This window comes from Euprymna scolopes, chromosome 2 (assembly GCF_053919585.1).
Source record: "Euprymna scolopes isolate OS-2025 chromosome 2, ASM5391958v1, whole genome shotgun sequence".
NCBI lineage: Eukaryota > Metazoa > Mollusca > Cephalopoda > Sepiida > Sepiolidae > Euprymna > Euprymna scolopes.
Genome location: NC_136483.1, coordinates 146,062,660 through 146,075,000, shown reverse-complemented (window position 1 = coordinate 146,075,000; position 12,341 = coordinate 146,062,660). Strand labels below are relative to the sequence as shown.

Below are 12,341 nucleotides of genomic sequence, written 5' to 3'. Positions count from 1 at the left end.
CAAGTTTTTCATGGAATGTTCAAAGATGTTGAATGTGAGCACCAGCACCATTGGTCACATGACACACATCAAGCCGATTATCCAATTCTTGCCAAACGCGTCCAAGCATTGCATTGTCAATGGTTGCAACAGCTTCTGTTGTTTGAGCTTTTAGATCATCTACATCTCTTTGAATGGGAAGCACATAGACCAGTCTTCTTTTTTTTTTTTTTTTTACATGGAAGTCACTACTTATCAAGGCCCGGAAGCCACTCGGGGATAAAGGTTATTGCGTGTACAGTAATCAATGGGGCAATAGTAGTAATCGTTAGTAATGGAGATCTGATAAAGTGTCTTACTTAAGGGGGCGGTTCATCAGGAACTTGTTTATGTTGGACTTGAAGACATCCAAGTTGTAGTCAGGTGGGAAACAGGCAAACGGAAGAGAGTTTCACAGGCGTGCACATCTAAGAAAGAAGTTTTGTTCATGGAATCTCCGTTTTGATTTAGGCACAGATAAAGAGTGGGGAAAAATTACTGACAGTGGTTTTAGCGAGACAGGTGTTTTTCGTGTTCACAAATCCCCACAAAAAATAAATAAATAAATAAATAAATAAATAAAAATTTAATCGCAGTGTGTGAGATCTGGAGATCTGGGAAGCCAGGGAATGGGATTGTGATCATCTTACCCAGACTGTCCAATCCATCCGTCTGGCAGTGTTATGTCAGAAACTGTCTAACCCGGAGGCTCCAGTGTATGGTTCCCCATCCTGTTGGAAAATAAAGCCATCAGACTCTTTCGCACTCAATTTAATCCATTAAAAAGTTTTCTCAGCATGTTGAGGTACGCCTTCCTAGCAACTATTGTTCTTTCAAAATAAAATTATATCTTCGTATATTACTTCATGTGATTAAATGAAGTAATCTCATATATATATATATATATATATATATATATATATATATATATATATATATATATATACATACACACACACACACACAATGGAGTTCTGAATGAAGAGACATGGAATGCTGAAACGTTGTCGATCTGCATAGACTCTTTACAATGTTTTTTTATTCATAAGCTCTACACATGTATTCAGCACTTTTGAAAAATATTGATTTTTAGTTCATGTTAACAATATACCTGAACTGAATTATATATATATAATTTGAGATTGCTATTTTTCAAAAGTAGGGTAACCAGTGAAATATAACGAGATTAATACAAGAGTGCTCAATACGGAAGAAGAGCAAGTTACATTGTCAAAAAAAAAAAACTCTAACATTAAGGGTGGTCTAGTAAAAACAGATTTTGTTTAATTGAGAGAAAACAAATCTACCACTACCAAAAAAAATGATGCCACCTCCCTTTTCCCCTTCTCTCTTTCTTCCTTCTTCTTCCCCTTTTTCCTTCTTCCATCTCCCCCCCTATTCCCTCCTTTCTTTTCTTTTTTACGCCTCTCACTCCCCTTCCCTTCACCGTTCACTAGAAGCCCAAGTAATAGTCAACAGATCCGGGTAAATCCTAACCTTTTAGCAGATACAAATAGGAATACTAAAATAAAACAATTAATAAAAAAGGAATTTAAGATACACTTACCCTTGAAGTCTCAGACGGGCAGTAGACAGGCGAACCACATACTTGTTTAAGATAACATCTACATACGCTTTGGCTTTAGAACCTAACTCCTCAACCCCCTAACCCTACAAACTATTCCCTAACACCAACATGAAAATGAATGAATAAAGACACGGGTAAATTAGTAAATAAACAAATAGGACAATAAATAAACTAACAAATTCGCACCCAATCAACCCCTTGAACCTTCACCCCCCATGACTCGTTTAAAAAAAAAAAAAAAAAAAAAAGGCCTTCTTTTGCTGAAAGTTGATTTTCGTTTTTCATTAAGAATTCTGATTTTGAAAATAAGCGTTGTTGCCTGAAGAAGTCTCTAATTACTAAAAATACTAGAAGACCAAAACATGCTCATTACTGTACCTATTTACTATGCCTCCCCACGGGACAGAGTTAGACACCAGGGTCGTTTTTTAACGTGGAGAAAAGGTACAAAAATAAAAATTGTCTCAGTCGTGAAGGATTTCTCCTCCACCGAAAGAGAACAAGAAATAGAAGTGCAGCATCTGAAGAATAGATACTACACTTTGATCTTGTCCCGAAGGCCAAGTTGCTGATTGTAACATGCTCATGAGTAGCAACAAATTACTGCTTATGTAATATATATATATATATATATATATATATATAATTATTTTTTTACTATAATAATTAAATACCTACAGACACTAGTGTTTCATCCTTTCGGGATTCTTCAGTGCAGGGTGTCACAATTACTACCAGTCGAACGATTCGAACCCCGCGACACGAGACATCTCTGGCTCGATTAGCGGAGACCGTATCCATTCGGCTACCATTAATCGTGTGAAATATCGTTGAATTTTAAACATTTTAATTTAAATGTTCATTACGTCAGACAGACAGTGATCAAGTCGTTATACGACGATCTACGCATAAGAGCTAAATTGACCGACTTTTTATTCAACAGAAAGTGCTCAACTATAAGAAACGTATTTCTTAAAGGGGCTGTCATAATTATTTTTTTACTATAATAATTAAATACCTACAGACACTAGTGTTTCATCCTTTCGGGATTCTTCAGTGCAGGGTGTCACAATTACTACCAGTCGAACGATTCGAACCCCGCGACACGAGACATCTCTGGCTCGATTAGCGGAGACCGTATCCATTCGGCTACCATTAATCGTGTGAAATATCGTTGAATTTTAAACATTTTAATTTAAATGTTCATTACGTCAGACAGACAGTGATCAAGTCGTTATACGACGATCTACGCATAAGAGCTAAATTGACCGACTTTTTATTCAACAGAAAGTGCTCAACTATAAGAAACGTATTTCTTAAAGGGGCTGTCATAATTATTTTTTTACTATAATAATTAAATACCTACAGACACTAGTGTTTCATCCTTTCGGGATTCTTCAGTGCAGGGTGTCACAATTACTACCAGTCGAACGATTCGAACCCCGCGACACGAGACATCTCTGGCTCGATTAGCGGAGACCGTATCCATTCGGCTACCATTAATCGTGTGAAATATCGTTGAATTTTAAACATTTTAATTTAAATGTTCATTACGTCAGACAGACAGTGATCAAGTCGTTATACGACGATCTACGCATAAGAGCTAAATTGACCGACTTTTTATTCAACAGAAAGTGCTCAACTATAAGAAACGTATTTCTTTACGATAATTATTTTTAATGTTTTAATACTTATGGACACTAGTGTTTCATCCCCTCAGAAATCATCAATACAGGGAGTCACAATATATATATATAAGTGAACGTGTCTGTGTGTCTGTCTGTGTAAATTTCCCTACTCAATAGCTGTCAATTTTAAGTCTACAGACTTGAAATTTGATATACAGGGTACTGAGATTTGGGAAAATCTATGTTATCGGTTTTCGGCCAGAAATTTAGCTGTTAAGGGGTCAAAGTTCAACGATTTGACCTTTGAGAACTTTACCAAACTCCTCCAACAATTTGGGGTCTAAACACTTGAAATTTTAGATATAGGTTCCTTGGACATGGATCTAACTTAATAACTTGATTTGAGACCAAAACAATAAATGTTAAGGAGTCATAATAGGGGTCAAAGTTAAAAAAATTGACCGTTTTTTTTTTTCTTTCTTATTTTGCTCAGCATGCACCTCCAAACACCCGGGCAACGCCGGGCACCCATGCTAGTATATATATATATATATATATATATATATATATATATATATATATATAATGAAAATTTTTAATTAAATTATGTAAATTAAGAATTTAAAACACATTTGTTGTTTTACAAGGAATACAAGAAAATTAATTTAAAGTTTAAAAACTATAAGTGTCTGTGTTCCTTGTCAAACAATATATTTGTTACAAATTTTTAATTTACATAATTTAATTAAAACTTTGTATTTATATTATTGATCTATCTCGTATATTGAGCTTTTTTTTTTTTTATCTGGTCGCGATCGCCTTATAAATAGTGATACTAATAAATATTAGTATGGACTTTATGTTTACAGTATTATACAATCCGTGATCTGAAAGCATTTCAAAATTTGATTTTATATTTTAGTAATTATTCTTTTATAAAATATAAAATGAAATTTTAAAATTCTTTTATTTTTGAAATATAAAAAAAAAGATGAAATTTTGAAATGCTTTTATATCTTTTATACGTAAAAACACTAGTGTTTTATGCTTACGCAATCATCAGTGTAGGATGCCAATTCCTGCCGGTCGGGAGATTGAAACCCAGCCACGATTTTTTTTTTGTTGTTTTGTTTTTACACTCCATTTGCTAAGCCACAGGTTTTAACTTCGATATATATATATAAAGAGGGGTGGGGAAGCTAATCGTTTAATGCATTTGGAATGGTCACAGATAATTAGCAATATTAAAGAAAGAACGTAATAGGTGTTTATTTTAACTATTGTCACCACAACGAAACTATCAAACAAGATTTGGTGTGCTTGTGTGAGTTTCTCGCCTGTACGTAACTTTGATAAATTAACCGTAAATTATTTTAACTTTATTTACTATCAATTGAATATTTATCGAAATGAGAATAAGGGAAACCATTTTTTTTAGTTATATGAAAAAAAAAAAAAAAATATGGTGCTTAATTTAAACAGTTTCTTTTTTTTTCTTTTTTTTTTTTAATTTTATTGTATCCTTACTCAAAACTAAGTTTTAGGTTTAGTTTGACAAAAAATTGATTTGGTTCGGTTCAAATTCTGTAGAAACACCGAATTACAAACATGACTAAATTTTGAATCTTGTTTCATCACGGAATTCATATCCAAACAATCACGGAAATTGAACAAGTACTTTTATTTTAACTAACATCTTATGATTAAGCAAAAAGGAACTGTCTCACGTCGCCGTCATGAAAAAAAAAAATACAAGAGCAGATAAGTCCACAATAATTCAAACTTACGAAATCAGACTTGTAATGCTATTGATTTCACATTAATCGCTTTAGGTCGTTTAAAACCGATTTTCTTTATAAAAAATACAACTACTTGATCAATTTACGTGAATATGACTTTTCTGTTCCGTGACGAAAAAAATTTTCTGTAGTTTTTTTTTTTTTTTTAGTTTTTCAAATTGTTTCATTAGAAAAAGAAATAAGAACCAGAAGTTTTTTTTTTTATTATTATTGTTTAATTATTTATCAAAGTTTAGAATCGAATCAAATAAAAAGAAGACTGTGTTTGTTTCGTCGTTTAAAACTTGCCTTTAAAGAAAAGAAAAGAAAAGAAAGAAAAACTTAAGTAATAATTCTTATTTTTAGTAGATGGAAAGAAAACGACTTACCTGTGTCCGTGTCGATATGAGGTATTAAAAAAAAAGTGCGAGGTAAATAATAACTACAGGTGCGAGTGTCGTTGCTAAATTGTTGTTACCGGCAGGTGCGAGGGAAAAGTAGAGAGAGAGAGAGAGAGCGAGCGGGGGGGGGGGGGCAAGTAAAAAAAAATGCTCGCCACAGCAAGTCGTTGTCGCCTGTCTTCTTAAGCAAACCTAAATAAATCGATGGAGAGAAGCAAAAATAGGATCTACCCGAGATTTAATAATTGTGTTCAGTTGCGGATCTTGACTTTTTCTCCTGGTAGAGGGGAACCCTTAAATATTAAGCTCACTCTGGTTCGCTAACTACAGCTTGTTGAATTAACGGACGTTAATTAACGATTGTCACTGATGCTTCCCGACTCAAGCCATGCTTAGAATAACGACTTGTGTCTGTCGGCGTTTACTTTTTCGTATTTATTTACTTTTTTGTTGCTGTCACAAGTGATCTTACTGGTTAACAAGTCCGACACGACTTTTTTGTTGTTTGTTTACCTGGTACAGGCTTCAGGTTAAAAACAGGGATACTTATGCAGAATACGGACAGTGTTATTTTTTTATATAGGATTTTCAAGTTAAATTCAATTTTTACAGTATCTTTTGTTTATTAAATTGTTAGATGAAAGTCCAAAATAGTTTAAAAATAGAATTAAATAAAACTAACAAAATATAGCCCACTTCCCCCATCTTAAAGAATCGGTTTCTAAATAATAACGTTATTATTTCAGCACGGTTCGTAGGTATGGTTCTCTTCAGCTCTAGGAGGTGCATCCTTCCTGGCATTACCTCCTCCTTCGAAAGGCGGTGGGTTTGTTTTACTATACACATAGATTCGAAAAAGTTGTCAAAAAAACAAATATATAACAAATAAATGTTATCAAAGGCAAGATAAGTTACTTTTCTACCTAACTGGATAATTTTTTTTGTGTTTTTATTTAATGTAACATCTTTATTTGGCTCGAAAAACATACAGTAAATGCAAATGGCGGCATGCTCGATGTTGAACACGATAAGTTTGAGTGAACGAGTTTAAAAAAAAAAAAAATGTACACAATACTGTTAGAAACTCAATCAATATGTTACCGTCACATAGGCGGACATATATTCGGTAGGTTTCTAACAGTACTTTGTATAATTTGTTTGTTTCAACTCATTTCCCCAAACTTACGATGTTCAACAGCGAGCATGCCGCCATTTTTCTTTCTAAAATATATCGATAAACATTGTATGATTTTCGAACCGATTACACGTTTTAAAGTGAGTAAAACCATTAAAAACTTTCCCAGTTAGGTAGAAGAGTAACTTATTTTGCCTTTGATAACATTTATTTGTTATATATTTGTTTTGTTTTTTTTTACCACTTTTTCGAATCTATGTGTATAGTAAAACTAACTCGATAATTTATTGTGCTCGCTTGAACCCCACCCACACATCGTTGAAGTGATAGTTGTTGGCATTTAGTTAAGAAATCAGAAGCGAACGATAGAGCAAGCGTGATGACAACTTTATTCAAGAGAGTGCGGCAGCGGCACTGGCAGTCCAGTCCAGTCCAGTCCAGTCAGGGTTGCATTCGGCTCCAGGCAATCCAAGGCAATCAGTATCTGCATTAAGAACACACACTAAGGGATGCCGATAGGTTCAGGTACTTGGGTAGAACAAAAATACGAGAATTTAACGAAGATTCACGAGTTTTAACAACAAATTCTGGGCGTAGCTGAGACACGTAGATGATAAATTTGAAACATCGCCCATTCGCCCACCTACTTTTGCTTTTAATATTTTGTAAATGGGTGGACTTAATTCCAATTCCATTTGCAGCCGTCTTTCTCGTACAAAAAACACTGGAATACTATAACTAACCCTAAGTTCAGGTGGCAAAGTTCCCCTAAAAAACTCGAAATAATAATAATAATAATAATAATAATAATAATAATAATAATAATAATAATAAAATACAACGAACAACAACCATGAAAACAGCTGAAATATTAAGAAAAACCCTTGACTGTGGAAGCTAACACACAGGAGCTACAAGTGCGGGCCAGACAAACTGCTACAAAGGCAAAACCTGAAACACTATATGGAGCCAAGAACACTGAAACCGCGTATCTATAAGTTCTCTAACCCAATCATATCCCCATTGCCACATCATCGCCCACCTCCAAAGAGCGAGACCAAATAATCAAATAGTCAAGGAGGAAGAAAAGACCGATGAACTGACCAGGCCTCAGCCGAATAAGTGCGAAGAGAACTGGGATCTTGGGGAGGCTTAGTGCCACTCAAATCCCAGCAAAGACCAATGGCAGGCAGCTGTTACGATGATGCAAATTTATTTGCAAATGTTATCAAAAGAGGAGGAGAGTACTGGAAACCTGGGGAGAGTTGTTGTCACTCAGCTTCCAGTGAACACCACAGGCTGTTTTCAGGGAAAGATCTCCGAAGACCAATGTGAAAACTTGTGAGCCAATAATAATAATAGTTGTTGTTGTTGTTGATGATGATGACAACGATGACCTCTGTATCTATTTGCAGTCTTCCTATTCAACAAAAATAAAATTAAATAAATACAAAACTACAAATATAAAAATAAAACAATTAAAAATTTGCCCTTTTCTGGCAATCAAAAATATAGACAATAAATTTCTTGCAAAAACAGTTATTCTGTTTACTGAACGTTCGTGTAGCTATGTACGTCAAGACTTGGGAATCTCCACAAATACTGAAATTCTTTGGATATCTATTTTAACTTAGTACCGGCGCACCTATTAGGAAGTACTGATGAGCTCATTCTTAGTTAAAGTGCACCTTTCGAGGAGACCCTGATGTTAAACATCCTTGTGCCATCCTATCGTGCTTATGTCAGAAGATTGAATAAATAAAGCATTCAGTCTAAAAAAAAAAAAAAAGAAGTAAGGTATGATTCTATTCAATTCTAGGAGGTGCATGCTCTCAGGCATTATACCTTCCTTTGAAAGAGAGAGTATTGCTGATCACCTTAGGCGTCGAAACTGGGGAATGATGGAAGGCCCGGTAAGGCTATTTTTAAAGCCTTCTAGAGGTTTCCCCACCACAAGAAGATATGTAAAAATTATGTTATAAAAACATGTTATTAAAAATGTAAATAGAGAATAATTGTGTTATTTTTATCTTTTTATAATTTTGTTAATTTTTATTGTATACTTTTCAATAATGTCCTTATATTTTATTTCAATAAATCGCTTCACAATAGAAATACTGAAGAACAATAAAAGTGAAGGAACTAATTTGCATTGTCACCACTTCCGGTAATGCCCTGTAGAAAATTAGGAAGTATGTTTAGCGGACTATAACCAGAACATGAATTACATGGTGAGTAATGATGTCCAAGATGAACGTGTAATATGAGTCTGGGTTAGAGTTAGATCTGTTGACCTCAGAGGCAAATTAAACGTGGACGATTATAGGGAGGCGTGTGCAGAACAGGATACTTTGTTGGTTTGATCACATTGAAATATTGGATGAGAGTTCTTGGATTAAAAGATATAAGATTAAAAATCCTAGCTTATGTTACATTCAATTCCTATCTATTTTCATCCCCATGAGGGCAGAGTTAGACACAGGTTAATGTACACTGCGTGTCAAATTATTCACGAGATAACATTTTTGTACCAGCTTCAGAAACTTACTGGTAGTTTCGTATCAAAAGCTTCGGAAACGTTGGCAATGCTGAGCTGCGCGTAAAGTGAAATTTTCATATTGTTCCACGCAATGTAAACAACTTGCCATCGTAATTGCTGAATCCATGGTATTTGAGGTGTGTCAAATTATTGAGAAGGCAGTTTGTTTCGTCAATAAAATGGGTCGTAAAGGTGGTTTGAGTAGTTCTGAAAAGAGTACTATTACAGAACAGCTAGCAAAAGGTAAAACTACCCTCGAAATATCGAAAATGATCAGAAGGTACCATCAAACTGTGAAGAACTTTGTAAAGGACCCTACAAATGTACGTAAGAGAGCTGATAAAGGTAAATCTAAAGTTGTTTCACGTCGTTCGCTACTCCAAATTAAACGTGAAGTTGTTAAGAACGCTGTCCAGACAAGTCGAGAAATCTTTGACTAAGCCGGATTAAAGAATGTCTCAAAAAGTACTCAATATCGCCTTCTGAAAGAAGTGGCAAAGTTTGTTAAACCTGTGACAAAGCCGCCATTAAAGCAACATCACATACAAAACCGATTGAAATGGGCAAAGAACAACATGAAAACAGATTTTTCCAAAGTTTTGCTCAGGGATGGAGTGCATGTCACTCTTGCTGGCCTAGATGGCTGGAGCAAGGGATGGATCCTAAATGGACGACATCATCAGCATTTAATGCACCAACAAGTGGGTGTGGAATAATGATTTTGACTGAGATTATGGGAGGTACTTTAGTTGGCCAATGAAGAGTCCCAGAAGGTGTAAAAATGATGTCAAATGCTTACATAGCTTTTCTGAAGGAGCACTTTCACCATGGCTGAAAAAGCAAAGGTTGACGTTCAGAAGAACCATTATTTTTATGCTTTTTCTTTTCCCTGCAACCTTGTTCTCCACAGAAGAGACGTTGGGAGCCTGTGGTGACCTTAAGAACTTGATAAGTGGTGAGTCTATCATTATTTTCATGGCAAGTACTCGACTGAACTCCAATCTATGGTTCCTCCTTGCCAAACTTTCACAAAAAAACACTCGACTAGCTACAACCACTATATACGATTCCTCGCCCCACTCTCCAACTGTGCCTAAATGCAGATTCCATGAACAAAGCTTCTTTCTCAGAACTGCCTGCCTGTGGGACACTGTTCTGTTGGCCTACTTCCCAGTTGAATACAACATAGTATCCTTCAAGTCCAATGTAAACAAGTTCTTGTTACGCCGTCCCCATAAATAATCAAATTCTACTCATCTTACACTGTTAACGATTACTACACTATCACCTTACATTCATTAACCCTCATCCTCGAGTGGCCTTATTCTCCAGTGACCTTAAGGACTTGATAAGTGGTGATTCTGAAGTAAAAGAAGACTTTAGTTCAAACGTGCACAAGGGGTTCTATTTTAAATGTGAACAGTTTCTCAGAAATTGAATTGGCCTGGAAATTAATTTTATTTTGTTTTAAAATCTATATTTTGACCTTTAAATACTTAGTTTGATACTACATTGGAACTATTCAAATAATGAATGCTGTGACCAGTAGAAAAGATGATGAGCTGTCTGCGATTCCTGTTTAAATTGTAACTAAATGCAAAATCTGGTGACAACGTATCAGCGGTGTAAACACTGTAAAACTTCAGAACTAAAGTTGAACATGTCCAATACATGTGTGTGTGTATGTGTACATGTGTGTATGTGTACATGTGTGTGTGTGTGTGCGTGTGTGTGTGTGTGTGTGTGTGTGTGTCTGTGTGTCCATCTCAAAGGAAAAAAACTACATAAGACTGAAATAACGATAGAGCAGAGACAGGCTCCCAACGTCTCTTCCGTGGGGAAAGAGGTTGCAGGGAAAAGAAAAGGGAATCACTTATTATCAAGGCTGAATAGTGCACGCCAAGCAGCTCCTGCCCAAGTGTGGCAGTAGTACTCCATTTTAGAGTGTACCTGGCTCTTATACAGATAGAGGATTGCATCGGCAGTGAGATACCCAAGTGAGTGATCTAACCATTTTTGCAGCGATCTTGGCAAAATTTTTCTTGAAATATCATACAATATGAAACTTCCATGAGACCATACTGACACAAGTAAAAATACAGAGCTGGTATATTAAAAATACAGAGCCGGTATATTAAAAATACAGAGCCGGTATATTCCTAGCAAAAATAATATCTAAAAAAAACAAAAAAAAAAACAATCACTCTTTGTGTATCAATTTGAGTAAGATTCACCTGAGAAGGGGAGTCGACATTTTCAGCAACTTTATATGTATTTATGCAGTAACTAGCAAATATGTGCTATCTCTGGTTGAATATTTTTGATAACTTGCGAAGAGGTCATCGTGAATTATACTAACCTCCAAAGAAGAAGTTAATAACTGAGATGAAGGTATCATTGTGAACGCCTCCTCCTCTCCATAAAGGGGGAGTTAATGCCTAGGAGGATGATATCATGACAAGAAGACAGATAATAGTAACAAAACGTAGTTGCTAAAGCTTAATTCCTCTAAACACAATAGAAATAAACATGAATTGCCAGGGCAAACAAATTATAGAGAATGCATTGGATGTGTAAAATAAATAGGATTTATTTTCATAGTGCCTGAAAATTATTCTGATAACGAATGCTATGAGCAATAGAAAAGATGGTGAGCTCTTTGTGAGTCGCATCTAAACTGCAACCATCTGATGAAATGTAAGAGTTAGAGTTGAACATACACACATGATCATAGTTGTTGAATATCAAACTAAAACTCAAAAACTACACAAAACTTATTCACAAAGTTGGTATATTCCTAATTGGCGTTACCATAGAAAAATAAAATAAAATCATTTTTTGGAGGTCGACTGGACCAGAATTTGTCTGAGGTGATCAACATTTTCAGCAACTTTTTTTTATGTATGTATATATTATATACATTTGCATGTGACAACAGTAGGAATTGTTATTGACGATTTTAATAGCAACACACATGTTGGCCCCTTTTCCTAGAAGTGGCTGCCACATTGGATATGTTTTATTGTTGTGGATAACACAAGATCAGACTATAAAAGGCTAAGAGCAATGATGATGAAATGGTGATAGTAAAAAGATGGTTGGCTTTGCTTACTGTTGTGAGACTGAAACTTACCTGCATCATAGACTCTTCTCTATATTATGATGTGAGATAACCCTCTCAGGGAGTAGTATAGTAAAAGCAAAAGTACTAGCAGTACACAGCATGTACAACTACCCATAATGGACACCACCGG

General features: G+C 35.2%; 1 protein-coding gene across 2 annotated transcripts in view; it reads right to left on the bottom strand.

Annotated features, from left to right (window-relative positions):
* LOC145297068 (protein FAM110B-like) overlaps positions 1 to 5,552 on the bottom strand; it is a 202,555-nt gene extending 197,003 nt beyond the window's left edge. Inside the window, exon 1 of one of the 2 annotated variants that reach the window (XM_080143312.1) lies at positions 5,402 to 5,552. The gene's annotated coding sequence lies outside the window, so the exon portion shown is untranslated. The remainder of the gene's footprint in view (positions 1 to 5,401) is intronic. The other variant, XM_080143318.1, reaches the window with a different exon arrangement.
* Positions 5,553 to 12,341: the final 6,789 nt, after the last annotated feature.